This window comes from Hyperolius riggenbachi, chromosome 5, assembly GCF_040937935.1.
Source record: "Hyperolius riggenbachi isolate aHypRig1 chromosome 5, aHypRig1.pri, whole genome shotgun sequence".
Classification (NCBI taxonomy): Eukaryota; Metazoa; Chordata; class Amphibia; order Anura; family Hyperoliidae; genus Hyperolius; species Hyperolius riggenbachi.
In genome coordinates this window covers 268,367,759-268,382,555 of record NC_090650.1, presented here as the reverse complement: position 1 = coordinate 268,382,555, position 14,797 = coordinate 268,367,759, and positions in this window count along the sequence as shown.

Genomic DNA, 14,797 nt, shown 5'->3' with positions numbered 1-14,797 from the left:
GCATTTTAGGGGCCCTAAACCGTGAGGCGTAGTCTGGAAACCAAATGCCGCAAAATGACCCTTGAAATCCTAAAGGTACTCATTGGACTTTGGGCCCCTTAGCGCAGTTAGGGTGCAAAAAAGTGCCACACATGTGATATTGCCGTACTCGGGAAAAGTAGTATAATGTATTTTGGGGTGTATTTTTACACATACCCATCCTGGGTGGGAGAAATATCTCTGTAAATGGACAATTGTGTGTAAACAAAAATCAAAAGATTGTCATTTACAGAGATATTTCTCCCACCCAGCATGGATATATGTACAAATACACCCCAAAACACATTATACTACTTCTCCTGAGTACGGCAATACCACATGTGTAGCACTTTTTTGCAGTCTAACTGCGCTAAGGGGCCCAAAGTCCAATGAGCACCTTTAGGCTTTACAGTGGTGCTTACAAATTAGCACCCCCCAAAATGCGAGGACAGTAAACACACCCCACAAATGACCCCATTTTGGAAAGTAGACACTTCAAGGTATTCAGAGAGGGGCATGGTGAGTCCGTGGCAGATTTCATTTTTTTTTTGTCACAAGTTAGCAGAAATGGAAACTTTTTTTTTTTCTTGTCACAAACTGTCATTTTCCGCTAACTTGTGACAAAAAAATAATATCTTCTATGAACTCACTATGCCTCTCAGTGAATACTTTGGGATGTCTTCTTTCCAAAATGGGGTCATTTGGGGAGTATTTATACTATCCTGGAATTCTAGCCCCTCATGAAACATGACAGGTGGTCAGAAAAGTCAGAGATGCTTCAAAATGGGAAAATTCACTTTTTGCACCATAGTTTGTAAACGCTATAACTTTTACCCAAACCAATAAATATAGGCTGAATAGGTTTTTTTTTATCAAAAACATGTTTGTCCACATTTTTCATGCTGCATGTATACAGAAATTTTACTTTATTTGAAAAATGTCAGCACAGAAAGTTAAAAAAATCATTTTTTTGACAAAATTCATGTCTTTTTTGATGAATATAATAAAAAGTAAAATTCGCAGCAGCAATCAAATAGCACCAAAAGAAAGCTTTATTAGTGACAAGAAAAGGAGACAAAATTCATTTAGGTGGTAGGTTGTATGAGCGAGCAATAAACCGTAAAAGCTGCAGTGGTCTGAATGGAAAAAAAGGGTCTGGTCCTTAAAGGAAAACTTAAGTCAAAAAAAAAAAAATGACATTTACTCACCTGGGGCATCCCTCAGCACCCCGAAGCTGGATGGTGCCCTCGCAGCCCCGCTCCGATCGTCCTGTCCCCGCCGGCGGCTACTTCCGGTTCGGCGACAGCCGCCGACAGGCTGGGAACGCGGCTGATTTTCCGCGTTCCCAGCCGCTGCTATCACCCTCTATGCTGCTATAGCGTATATATAGACGCTATAGCAGCATAGAGGGTGATAGCAGCGGCTGGGAACGCGGAAAATCAGCCGCGTTCCCAGCCTGTCGGCGGCTGTCGCTGAACCGGAAGTAGCCGCCGGCGGGGACAGGACGATCGGAGCGGGGCTGCGAGGGCACCATCCAGCTTCGGGGTGCTGAGGGATGCCCCAGGTGAGTAAATGTCATTATTTTTTTTTTGACTTAAGTTTTCCTTTAAGGGGGGTAAAGCCTGCGGTCCTCAAGTGGTTAAGGGTGTATTTTTTCAGTTTTGCGTCCATCACTAATTAAAAGCTCGTATTTGCAAAAGTAACAGTAATATATCCTCATGACCTACATATTAAAAAAGTTGAGCCCCTAAGGTAACTTTTTATGTATTTTTTAAGTGTCACCTATATATGTGTGTGCTATTTTGGTAATTATTGTAAGAGTGGGGAAGATACGGTGTTATTTAATTGTTTTTGTAGGTATTTTTATTTATTGGGATGTATGTAGGTGTAATCATTTTACTATTTGACCACTAGATGCCCCCCCCCCCCCCCCCCCCCACACACACACACACACACTTTATTCAGACTTGTTGGAATGCTTGTTCAGGGTCTATGGCTATACAAGCATTAGAGGCAGAGGATCTGCTAGACAGGCAGACAATTGTCTGTTATAAAAGGAAATACATATGGCAACCTCCATGTCTCTCTCATTTCAGGTGTCCTTTAATGAAAAATTGTTGATGACGCTCTATTGATCATCAGTCAATATCATGTGTAGCTGCTGTAATATTTTGAGTAGAAACTTCCATCTAGTCCTCTGAGGAAGAAGTGCTCAGTGTGTATCAGGCATTTTTGGACTGGTGCACCACCAAGTGATTTCAGCCAACCAGGGTACTGCATGCTATGCAGTTCACATTGTACATGGTAACCTGGCAACGTGCATGTTACCTAGGTAATGCGGGGCGCGCTAATAGCGCAATGCACACTACCTCACTGCCCGGAGTCTTAGTAAAATTGCTGAGTGCTCTCTGTGCACAGCAGTTTTAACGACATTTACGGCCTGTACACACTGCTGCGCTTGCGTTGCGTTTTTAAAAACGCATGCGTTTTTAAAAACGCAAGGTCTTTTGAAAAAGAATGAAAATCGTGATGACTTGTACACACTGGTGCGATGCGTTTTTAAAAAAACGCAAACGCAGTGCCTGCTGCGCTTTTTTAAGCGAAGCGCATGAAAAACGCATTAAAAACGCATGCGCTTGCGTTTTGCCTGCGTTTTTCAGAAGTCAGTATCCCAGAAGACTCTGCAATCTCCTGATTCCTGTTGAAATGTAAACTAGAAAAAAAACAAAGGATTCTTTAGCCAATCAGCAATTACAAGAAAAACGCAAACGCACAAAAAACGCAGGCAAAAGCGCATGCGTTTTTAAAACTACAGGCACTTTAAAAACGCATGCGCTTGCGTTTTTGCCTGCGTTTTTCAGTGTGTACAGGCCCTTAGTAAATACATCCAATTGTGTTTTCGTGGATATGCCACTAGCTCATATGGGGCTTGATGCATAAACTTGCAGTAATATTGACGTGCACAGACTTCGCACGGCAATATTACCCTTACTAACAGCACTGTGTACCGGGATTTACACTATAAGTACAACCCACAGTACTCGACTAGCGTGATCGTTGCTATAGTAACATGCGCTGGTATCGGTAATACTTGTTAGTAATGTACATTACCATAGTTATGGTCACTCTAGACGAGTACAACAGGTCATGCAAATAGTGTAACTCCCGGTACAAAGTGCAGGTAGTAAGGGCAATATTGCTGTGTGATGTCTGTGCATGGCAATATTACAACAAGTTCATTCATACATCAACCCCATGGTGTTTTAAATATATCCAGCTTTAAAGAGAAACTCAAACCAAGAATTGAACGTTATCCCAATCAGTAGCTGATACCCCCTTTTACATGAGAAATCTATTCCTTTTCACAAACAGACCATCAGGGGGCGCTGTATGGCTGATATTGTGGTGAAACCCCTCCCACAAAGAAATTCTGAGTACGTACTCTTGGCAGTTTCCTGTCTGTGAACCCTGTTGCATTGTGGGAAATAGCTGTTTACAGCTGTTTCCAACTGCAAAAATAGCAAGCAGCAGCTACATCACTTGCCAGCAGTAAAAATGTCACGATGTGATAAATGTCAGAATGTAAATCAGGGATTTAAAATATTTTACAATGGGCAAACACTGACTAAATCATTTATACATAATTATTGTGAAAATGAAGCACTTTTTTTAATACATTATTTTCACTGGAGTTCCTCTTTAAAGAGGAACTCCAGTGAAAATAATGTAATAAAAAAAAGTGCTCCATTTTTACAATAATTATGTATCAATGATTTAGTCAGTGTTTGCCCATTGTAAAATATTTTAAATCCCTGATTTACATTCTGACATTTATCACATCGTGACATTTTTACTGCTGGCAAGTGATGTAGCTGCTGCTTGCTATTTTTGCAGTTGGAAACAGCTGTAAACAGCTATTTCCCACAATGTAACAGGGTTCACAGACAGGAAACTGCCAAGAGTCCCACAGTCCTCAGAGCTTCTTGTGGGAGGGGTTTCACCACAATATCAGTCATACAGCGCCCCCTGATGGTCTGTTTGTGAAAAGGAATAAATTTCTCATGTAAAAGGCGGTATCAGCTACTGATTGGGATAACGTTCAATTCTTGGTCAGAGTTTCTCTTTAAGGTGTTAAATGAACATATTAAATATTCCCTAAATATTATGTAACTACTGCCTTGCTATACATAATAGTAAACTAAATGCAAATAGGCAGACAGATTACCTGTTTGTACTGCTTTCTGAGTATACCTGCATAGCATAATGATTACATCCCAGCATTGCCTTTGGAGGGTTTACTACATCTCTCAGAATTAATCACCTCGAAATTGGGTGGAGGAAAGTACTTTTGATCAGTTTCAGTGGGTGCAGCCTTTCTCCAGTAGGATATTCAGATCCTATACGGTACTTATCTGACTAACCATAAACATTGGAAGTCATGCTTACAATAAACTACAAGGACTTAATGAATGGAAAGTTTTCTTGAACTTCACCCATCTGAGCAATCCTCCAGCTGCCTACGTAATCTGAAGAGCAGTTTCTGTATGATGCTTCCAGTCCTGCATAGGGCACACGCATATTTTAAAGAAGTGAATAAGACAGAGACTTTAGGGTGGAGATAAAACCTTCTAAGTTTAGGCAGATCTTAATCTACCCTGTTAATGGCTGAAATCAACAATAATTTAATTAGAATGATATAGCTAGGGATCATCCATAGACCTATAGGCAATACGTTTAAATATACCAGCAGCACCAGATTATGATAATTATAGTAAAGCATGTCACTTCTAGTAATTCCAATAGAAAAACTTCCAATTAAAACAAAAATATTCTAAGATGACACCTGGCTGCAGGTGTGACAATTTAAAGAAAAACTAAATTAAAAAAAGTCACAGAATGTCATGAGAAAAGTTCATACTGTACATACAGATACCTGAAGACCTTAAAGATGAATTTTACTAAATATAACTTAGTGAATAAAATTACTCATTTTCTATGTTACTTTACTTTATAAATTATTAATCATTGCCCTTTGTAAAATCTTTCCTCACCTTGATTTACATTCTTACATTTATCACAGTGTCAATATCTTTACTGCTGGCAGGTGTATCAATGCTTGTATGTTTGCTGTGTGTCCGGAAGTAAGCAAAAACAATCCTTGGTTTCCCAGAGTGCACTGAAAGGATAAGGGCCGTTTTACACTTAATCAGTTGCTCTCAATTATAACTGAAAGAAAACTGATGTTCAAAGTAATGTCCATGTTTTCCTATGGCACAGTTCCCACTATACGCATTTTAACTGAAAGTTTATTCACAATGCACTCCTATGGAAAAAAAACACATACCAATGCGTACTAACACATACTCATACACACCTTAACGCATACCAAAGCATTAAAGGGATATGGATGCTTCCTTTTAATCAATACCAGTTGCTTGGCAGTCCTGCTGATCTCTTTGGCTGCAGTAGTGGCTGAATCACACACCTGAAACAAGCATGCAACTAATCCACTCTGACTTCAGTCAGAGCACCTGATCTGCATGCTTGTTGAGAGGCTGTGGCTAAAAGTATTTGAGACACAGGATCAGCAGGAGAGCCAGGCAACTGGTATTTTAAAAGGAATAGCCAGGCAACTGGTATTTAAAACTGTCCTTCTCAGTTTAGGTTCCCTTTACGTGTAAAAGGACCCTAAGGGCCTGTTTCCATTACACACAGATTGGATGCAGAATGGATGCAGAAAAAACTCCAATGAATGCCTATGGGAAAATCTGCATCAGAAAAATCGCGTTTAGTGAAAAACAGGCCCATAGGCATTCATTGGAGTCAGTTTTTCTGCATCCATTCTGCATCCAATCTGCGTGTAGTGGAAACAGGCCCTAAGGCTTTGTGGCATCATAGCTCATGCAAAACATTGCTGGGCAGAGCCGGGACAAGGTCCTCCAGCACCCAAGGTTGAGACAGCAAAGTGCGCCCCTCCATCCCTGCCTCCCCAGCCTTCACACACTGATTGCTATTAGACTAAGAGGGCCACAGGGCCCACAACCTCCCCAACACCTTAATATCTAGTTATCTGGCTTGCAGTCACTGCCATGTATCCCCTTCTATTATTTCTTTCTGCTTCAAACACAATTAGGAATGACAGCTGAATTAATTCTGTGCCCCCTCCTACACTGCGCCCTGAGGCTGGAGCCTCTCCAGCCTATGCCTCGGCCCGGCCCTGTTGCTGGGACAATGGGATTGCATACCAGTATACAGCAATATGTAGCTACAGGAAGTGTGTCTGATGCTGCAAACAGGATAATTAACACAACCCTGAATCATTTAGTACATGCTTCCATAAGTTGTTGCAAATAGAACTTTCCTTGAATCCTATAGTCTTAGTTTGTGTTTAAAAGCTAAAAATCTAAGTTTTTTTTTGTGTCAGATGAATGATGATAGTTTTTTTAAATGTTTCACGATCCAATCTTGAATTATTGGCCTTTTTAATCTGCCATTCAATCTGCCATCTCTGGCATGTAAAAGTTTAATGGCCTGTAATTAGTTATCAGTGAGAGTTACAAAGGAACTTAACTGAATATAATTTTATGAATAACATTTTTATTTTTTACAATATTAACTTATAAATCATTTAGTAAATGTTCGCCCGTTGTAAATTTTTAAGTCATCCTGACTTACATTCTTAAATTTATCAGAGGTGCCAGCACCTTTTACTGCTGACAAGCTGACTCAGAGAATGTTTTTTTCTATGTAGTGAGCAGGGACATCAGTTGATCTCCCAGAGTGCTCTGAGGCAGAAGGCTGTGTGACATCATAGCCTAGGCTAAGCATCACTGGGAGAGCGAGGTTACACAGCCATATTTATAACTATATTGTAACGATTGGTGTCAGCACACAGAGAGTATCTGATTATTGATGATCTGCAGAATCACCAACAATACAGATGTATACCTGATCATGGGTGATCTGCAGAATCACCAATAATACAAGTATGACTAACCTCTGGACACCTAAAGAGTGTAAGTGCTTGGTGCAACTGTAAGGCTATCTCCCGTGGAACGAGAGACACAGATACCACTGCAGCCAGTGACCACCTGAGGGACAGGTGGCCCCTAACTGTGCAAGGACTATCTCTTTAAGCGGATAGAGATAACATTGCAGCCAGTGATTCCCTGATGGATTGGGAATCAGACTGTACTGCAGCCAGTGGACTCCTATGGGGCAGAGGACACTGGCCGGACTGCAGGAAGGACTCTCTGAGGAGCAGGAGGTCCTCGCAGCTAACTGACACCTGGTGGATTAGTGTCACAGGTAATAGAGACAGACTGATCACTCGAGGGATGAGTGACAGTCAGAAGGGTCAGACAGGCCAGGTCGGCAACACACGAGCAGACAAGGTACAGTGACAGAAAGCTGATTCGGTAACCGGGTACAGGCAAGGTTGGCAGCTGGTAGACAGACAGGCAGAGGTACCGAATCAGAAAGCAAGAGAGAGGTCAACAGAGCCAGAGGTCATAACAGATAACAAGCACAATCCTAGTCTGAGGTGTGAGGTCCTTGGTCTCGACACCCGGGAACTAGTCTAAAGAATAACACAGTCTCCTATGCTTGAGTGTGAGGTCCTTAGTCTCAACACCCTGGAACTGGTCTAAAGTATAACACCGTAATGACACAGTAATCCTATGCTTGGGTGTGAGGTCCTTGGTCTCAACACCCTGGAACTGGTCTAAAGTATAACACAGTAATGACACAGTAATCCTATGCTTGGGTGTGAGGTCCTTGGTCTCAAGACCCTGGAACTGGTCTAAAGTATAACACAGTAATGACAAAGTAAACATCAAGAGCAGAATCTGGCTAAGTGTGAATTCCCAGTTCCAACTGGTTCTAACACACTGTGGGATCTGACTGAGGTCTGAGTGCTCACACATAAGTATTCGCAACGGCAGACAACCAGCAACTGACAAGCAAGATCTATATATACTACAGCGCTCCGCAGCGCCGCCCCCAGCCACTCAGCCAATCAGGAGTTCCGCTGAGATCAGCTGATCGTCCTGATCAGCTGATACCTTTCCTGCTGGCATAAAGGTCCTGTCTTCTGGCGCGCGCGCGCGTAGCTCTCCATCTGTGTGCACTAGAAGGCCCAGACAAACCAGACACATGTTGCTGTGTGGAAACCGCCGGTCTGAACGCGGAGACAGCCGCCCCGCCACCAGACCGCGCGGCGGCATCTCCGCTATTCATTACAAATATATAAATACAGTATATAAGAAGCATTTTTGATACCAAAACTAGGATAATTGTTCTGCTATGAGTGATCACAGGTCCTCATTAAAGTGTACCTGAGATGTAGTAAATAAATAAATAAAAAAATAGTGGTAAAAAAATAATACATAACTGGGGCTTCTTCCAGCCCCGTTCAGGCTCATCGGTACCTTGCCATTCTCCTAGGCGGACTGGATCCTCCACTAGGTGGCCGGGTAATTCAGCCAGTCGGGCCAGCTGGTGCAGGCGCAGTCTGGTTGCGGGTGCGCTTCCCCGTTTCGCTTCTGTGCACTCTGCATCTGAGCAGCAGTGTGATTGTTGCACTTGCAATTCTCTGACTAGGGGGGAGAGGGTATATGTTTCATAGGGAAATTGCAAGAAAATCATGTAGTACCCTGTTTGCTATGCAATTTTCTTGCACTCCCATTGATTTTGCACAAATGTAAAAAAAAATAATTGCAGCATGCACATTTGCATTTGTGTAAAAATTGAATCCCATTCAATCTCAGCATTGGTAATGGGGCACCGTACTTGCAGAGATAATTGTGGTGCACTACCAAAGCAATACATTGTATTTATTTTTCCGGACCTTTTTCCAGATCAAAAGACAGAAGCGCTCTGCAGAAGCACTTACAAAAACGCCCACAAAAACGAGCGAACGCGCAGAAAATCGCAGAAAGAAAGCCCGCCACGGACGGACATGCGAGCCGAACGCAATGTGAACAAGGCCTTAGGCTATAGTCCGACTCAAGTCCAACTGCAGAGAAGTGTCATTTACAGCCTTGGGTCCTTAGCATGCACAGTGGGGAAAAGGGCACAGCTCAGATGTATGTAGGATAGGGACTGTACATGCACATGTTTAAAGGGACTCCGAGCAGTGCAGAAACTATGGAAAGATGAATATCATTTTAAAGCTCTCTTTCTGCTCTTTCCAATGATATATAAACCGCCACCCTACGCCTTTTAGTTTTCGCTATTTTCGCGATTGAAATTGCAGCGGCCGCAATTTCAATCGCGAAAATAGAAAAAAACTAAAAGGCGTAGGGCGACGATTTCGGTGTCGCCAGAAAAAGGAGAAAGAGAGCTTTAAAATGATATCCATCTTCCCATAGTTACATTGGGCCTGATTCACAAAGCGGTGCTAACAGTTAGCACGCTGGTGAAAAGCCCTTTATCACGCCTAAACTCAGTTTAGGCATGATAAGTTTAGGTGTGATAAGTTTAGGTGTGATAAGTTTAGGCATGATAAGTTTAGGTGTGATAAGTTTAGGCATGTTAAGTTTAAGCACCAACTGCATTAGCACCGCAGTGCACAGCTGATCAAAAGTTTTGCGCTAGCAAAGTCTGGTGCACTTCGCAAAGAGTTTAATAGCGCTGCTTTGCGTGCGGGACTTTGCACGCTATCTACACTTATCTAAACTTAGCATGCCTAAACTTATCACACCTAAACTTATCACACCTAAACTTATCACGCCTAAACTGGCTTTTCACCAGCGTGGTGCAATGGTTATCATGCCTAAAGTCTGTAACTGGGTTAGCACCGCTTTGTGAATCGAGCCCATTGTATTACACAGGCCGACTTCTTCTGTTGAATGGAGCTGCTGACACTGGGGAAAGTGTCGCCCTGTGTAATACAAGTAACTATGGAAAGATGGATATAATTTTAAAGCTCTCTTTCTCCTCTTTCTGGCGACACCAAAATTGTCGCCCTACGCCTTTTAGTTTTCTCTATTTTCGCGATTGAAATTGCGGCCGTGGCAATTTCAATCACGAATATAGCGAAAACTAAAAGGCGTAGGGTGGCGGTTTATATATCATTGGAAAGAGGAGAAAGAGAGCTTTAAATTGATATGCATCTCTCCATAGTTTCTGCACTGCTCGGAGTCCCTTTAACTCATCATGTCACATGTCACATGTCACATGATCAGGTACTCCTTTATAATATTCCACCAAATAAGCCATTCTTGGATCAAAAAAGTACTGGATAAGGTAGATTAACCTAAAGCAGGTGGTTTTGCTGCACAGCGCTCAATGCTGAGTGCAGAAACTAGGCACCGCCATAGCATTAAAGTTATACTGTGTGGGGCGCATAAGTTTAATTCGGGGTTACGGCAAATTAATTGCCGTACCTGAATTACTCCTCCGAGTTGCTACAATATCTGAGGAGGAATAGCATTAAACACCACTGTGAATCTGAGCGACCGCAAGATGAGCCATAATTCGTCTCACCCTGCGCTCAACTCAGCGGCGTACTAATACGTACATGATAAACCAGCAATGTGTTGGTTGGCAGTATAAGAGGAGGATGTTCTAGGGTTAGCAACCTCGAGACAGCAATCTGTGAGTGTGTGGGGGACAGGTACTGCTTTCTGTGTGACACAGTATATCTATGAAGACATAAGAGAAGAAAAAGGCACACAAAAGTTTGAAATACTTCTCCAGTCCCTCATTGCACTTTAACACCCCTTACAGTTTTCTCTCGCATACTACACTCATTGCTGGCAAGAAGTGCTCATAACGGCTGAGCACAGCTACTCACTTATTACTGAGCGCTCACCACTACAGCAGCTTTACAGCTGTTTCCACACCATCTGGCTCTTCATACAGGATGCTGCTGCAGGCCCTGTTTCTGACGTCAGCTTTACCACTGAAGTCATCGTCTTCTCCAGGACACTGCTGCATGCCTGGTCCTCAGCACAAGTGGGACTAAAGTGTGATTTCTGGCAGCCTGTACAGGTATACCAGCCTCACCTGATAGGTGAGATCTTTTCAAATAGGACATTACCCCTTCACCTATAAACTTGTCACATTATGCACGTTTCTCTATTGTCCTCATAAACCACCAATTATGCATCCAAGGGGTATTAATGTGTTCACTTCCCAGCGCTATAAAAATATGGATCAAAGTGGTTGCTCTGTTATCATATGGTCAAACTGCCAAGGCTATTTTACCCGTACCGTTAGAGTAGCATGCATCAGCACAACTTGCAGTACATGGGTAAGGCACATTATATCACCTGCATAATGCTCAATACTGTAGCAACTCCAGTGTTACCCATGTAATACAGGTTGGGCTGATTGCACAACAAGTGTAAGTACCAGTTTTACTGTAAGATAGTGAATTGACTCCTTAGTTTTTAAATTGTAGGAATGAGTTGAGAAACCAAACATATTTAACATTGTTTTTTTTTTTTAACTAAAATTAGTTTCTTCTGAGAGATGGTGGTTGATGTAATGCTGTTGAAGGTCAATAAATTGGATAAAGCATGCAACTCACAACAAAGACGTTCCCATAAAAGGAATATGTAATACAATAAATTGTGAACGAATTCAAAACAACAATAGTTATAGAATGGAGACTAGCTGGACATTATTATTTGTTTACAAACCATTGTATTAAATATTGCTTTTTATGGGGATACTTGTGTTAGGAATTATATGTGTAGTCCGGTTTATCGACAGTGATGCATCAACCAATACTCTGAAGAAGCTGACCTTGATGAGCAAAACCTATGTTAGGTGTGGTTGCTTTGCTTAAAGGGAACCTGAAGCAAGAGGTATATGGAGACTGCAATATTTGGACTGCTAGGCAACTGGTATTGTTTAAAAGGAAATACATATGGTAGCCTCCATATACTTTACACTTCAGGTTCCCTTTACAAGTAAATCTTTCCCACATAGAGTTTCTGTATGGAATACTGAGGTTGATTAACTAAACAATGTTAAAATGGCCATGATCAAACAGTGCACAATTTTACAATTTTTACCATTGTCTGTGCAAGCAATGTAGCAGAATAATTATTCTTACCAGATACTGGAGAGTAATGCGCTGTTTACAGAACAAAGGAGAATATAAGTTATTCATGATACAACTTGATTTGTTTTTCAACTCACAGCCAGGACACTTACGCCAGATATGTAATGCAGGTTGCATAAATAGCGCAGGGCACCCTACCTTGGTAACGCAAGTGTTGCTAGCATACCATGAGTTACACAGCTTGCATAACACGTTGCTAGACTAATGTGCGTTACACCAGTAGCATAATGCACAGGATGCTATCAATATATGCATTAGCTATGTAATGCACATTGTGTAGACAGTAGGGATGCTCATTCGGATTCCGCGGAAATGCAATTTCCGAAATTCCGATCGGAAATTGCATTTCCGCATCGGAATGCGGAAATCGGTAATGTAAGTATCGGAGGCGGATTTCCGCCGGAAATCGCGGAAATTTCCGCCGGAAATCGCGGAAATTCCACCCGACTTTAACATCGATTTTCTCAAAAACTATAAGGTCTTTGTGAAAACTTTTTTTTGCATCTTGTTCACAAGATTCGGTTTAATAAACCCTGAAAATTTGGTGTTTCTAGGACTTAAGGGGGCTTTGTTATTAACCATTAAAGTCGGTGGATTTTTACTGTAATGTAAAATGCAGAAAATCTGCATCTGCCTATTTTCTGCATTTTATATTACAGTAAAAATCCGCCGACTTTAGCAGTTAATAGCAAAGCCACCGTAAGTCCTAGAAACACCAAATTTGAAGGGTTTATTAAACAGCATCTTCTGAACAAGATGCAAAAAAAAGTTTTCAAAAAGACCTTATAGTTTTTGAGAAAATCGATGTTAAAGTCGGGCGGAATTTCCGCGATTTCCGGCGGAAATTCCGCATTGGAATTGGTAGCGGAAATTGGTAGCGGAAGGCGGAATCGGTAATCGGTACATGACGGAATGCGGATTTACCGCGGAATCGGAAATTGGCATTCCGACCATCCCTAGTAGACAGTGTTCCCTACCTGCCATTCGCTAAATGCACACAGCAGCTGTAGCGAGCTTTAGAGAATTGACCCCTTTTTTCTTATGTATTATACATTTTTCATGGAATTAAAAGCGATACATATTGTTCTAACCTGTTCTATTTACATTCACTAAAGGCCTGTGTTTGATGTGTAGCAACTGTATATCACCCCATAAAGTAATTAAATTGATTTAGAATTGTAAAAAAAACCCAGAAAGAACTATCAAATCACAGTTAACCCACTTTTAAGGATGCCTCACACTCCTGCTTCTGATTCATGTCCATGTAATCATATAATAATTACATTATGTACATCTTGTTCCAGAGTGACAGAAACAAACACTCAAACATAAAACAAGTCTGACATGCCTCACACATTGCTCTGGATTGTGAAAATGTGTAGGTGCATTGGATAGTGTACTGGTTAAAGACTCCACCTCCAACATTGGTGACTAGAATTTGAATCTCGAATAGACCCACCAGCTTAAAGTGTAACTGTCGGGCATAAAATCAATTCTTTATTTTTATCTAGTAAATAAGTAATAAGGATGCTAACCAGGCAATCCAAAAGTTAAAAATCACTCTTATTTTTCTTCTCCATAGAACATCATTCCCCAGTTTCCCTGGCTCTTATTTGGTACATCTGCCGAACAAAGGAAGTTGCCAGGCATGCTGGGTTATTTTTTTTTTTTACTTTCCCCTCAGACTTAACTAATAAAGCCTGATTGGCTGAAGCCTCTTTCCCTCCTGTTTTCCCCTCCCACACCTCTGTTCCTCTCTGATTGGCCAATATTTCTCAATGCACTTTCTACTGCAGACCTGGGTGGGAGTGTCTGAAGACTGGGTGGGGGGCAATGCTACACAGACAGAGTAAGGGCGGAAATGATGTCAGGATTGTCTTCAAGATAGACATAGACAAAAATGGAACTATTTTACTGTAGAAGAATCACTACAATTAAAATGTGGACAGTGCATTACATATGTTATGTAAGTAAAGCAAGTACTTTAACTTTAACAATAGCCTCTGTGGAGAAGTGGGGGTGGGACTGTGGGGGCTTGCTTTTCTTCCCCATGGTGTAGAGTAAGTGTAGCAGAGCAGTGTATATTATATTTACCTCCTCCAGTGCTCTGCCAAGTCTCCTTGTATTTACACACACATTATGCTGCCATCCTCCGACTCCTGATGTATGTTATGTGAATAAGAACATGGGATGTGCAGTAGGGGGCTAAGGGGTCCCATAAACATTTTCTTTGGGGGTCCAGGGACTTATTGTTGTCCCCCTGGTTAGACCCAGTACCTATTCTGCAAAGAGTACTTGGGCAAGATTCCCTAACACTTCAGGGTGGTCTAAAGTACCACTATAGTACATTTTTCCTACAGTAAAGTGTACTATAAATGACTTTTGTTTCCTTTGAGGCCGTAACTTACAGAAGGTATTATTAATCGGAGACTTCTGAATCTGTTATTGGCTAGTTATGTGGTAGTCCATCTCCTAATGGTGGAATTTCAGAAATAACTTTATTTTCAAAAGCATCCAAAATGCAAGTGAGATTTACCCCACAGACAAGACAGTTCATTATGAGTTAACAATGCTCACAATAAGCTGCCCTCAGGTGGGCTAATATGCCCAGTGACCACTGCTTGGGAAGCTCTCCATGGTGCTGAATTTCCAGTTGCATTAAAAAGCCAGAAAAAAAATGAGCATGGTTTCCCACTAAACTAC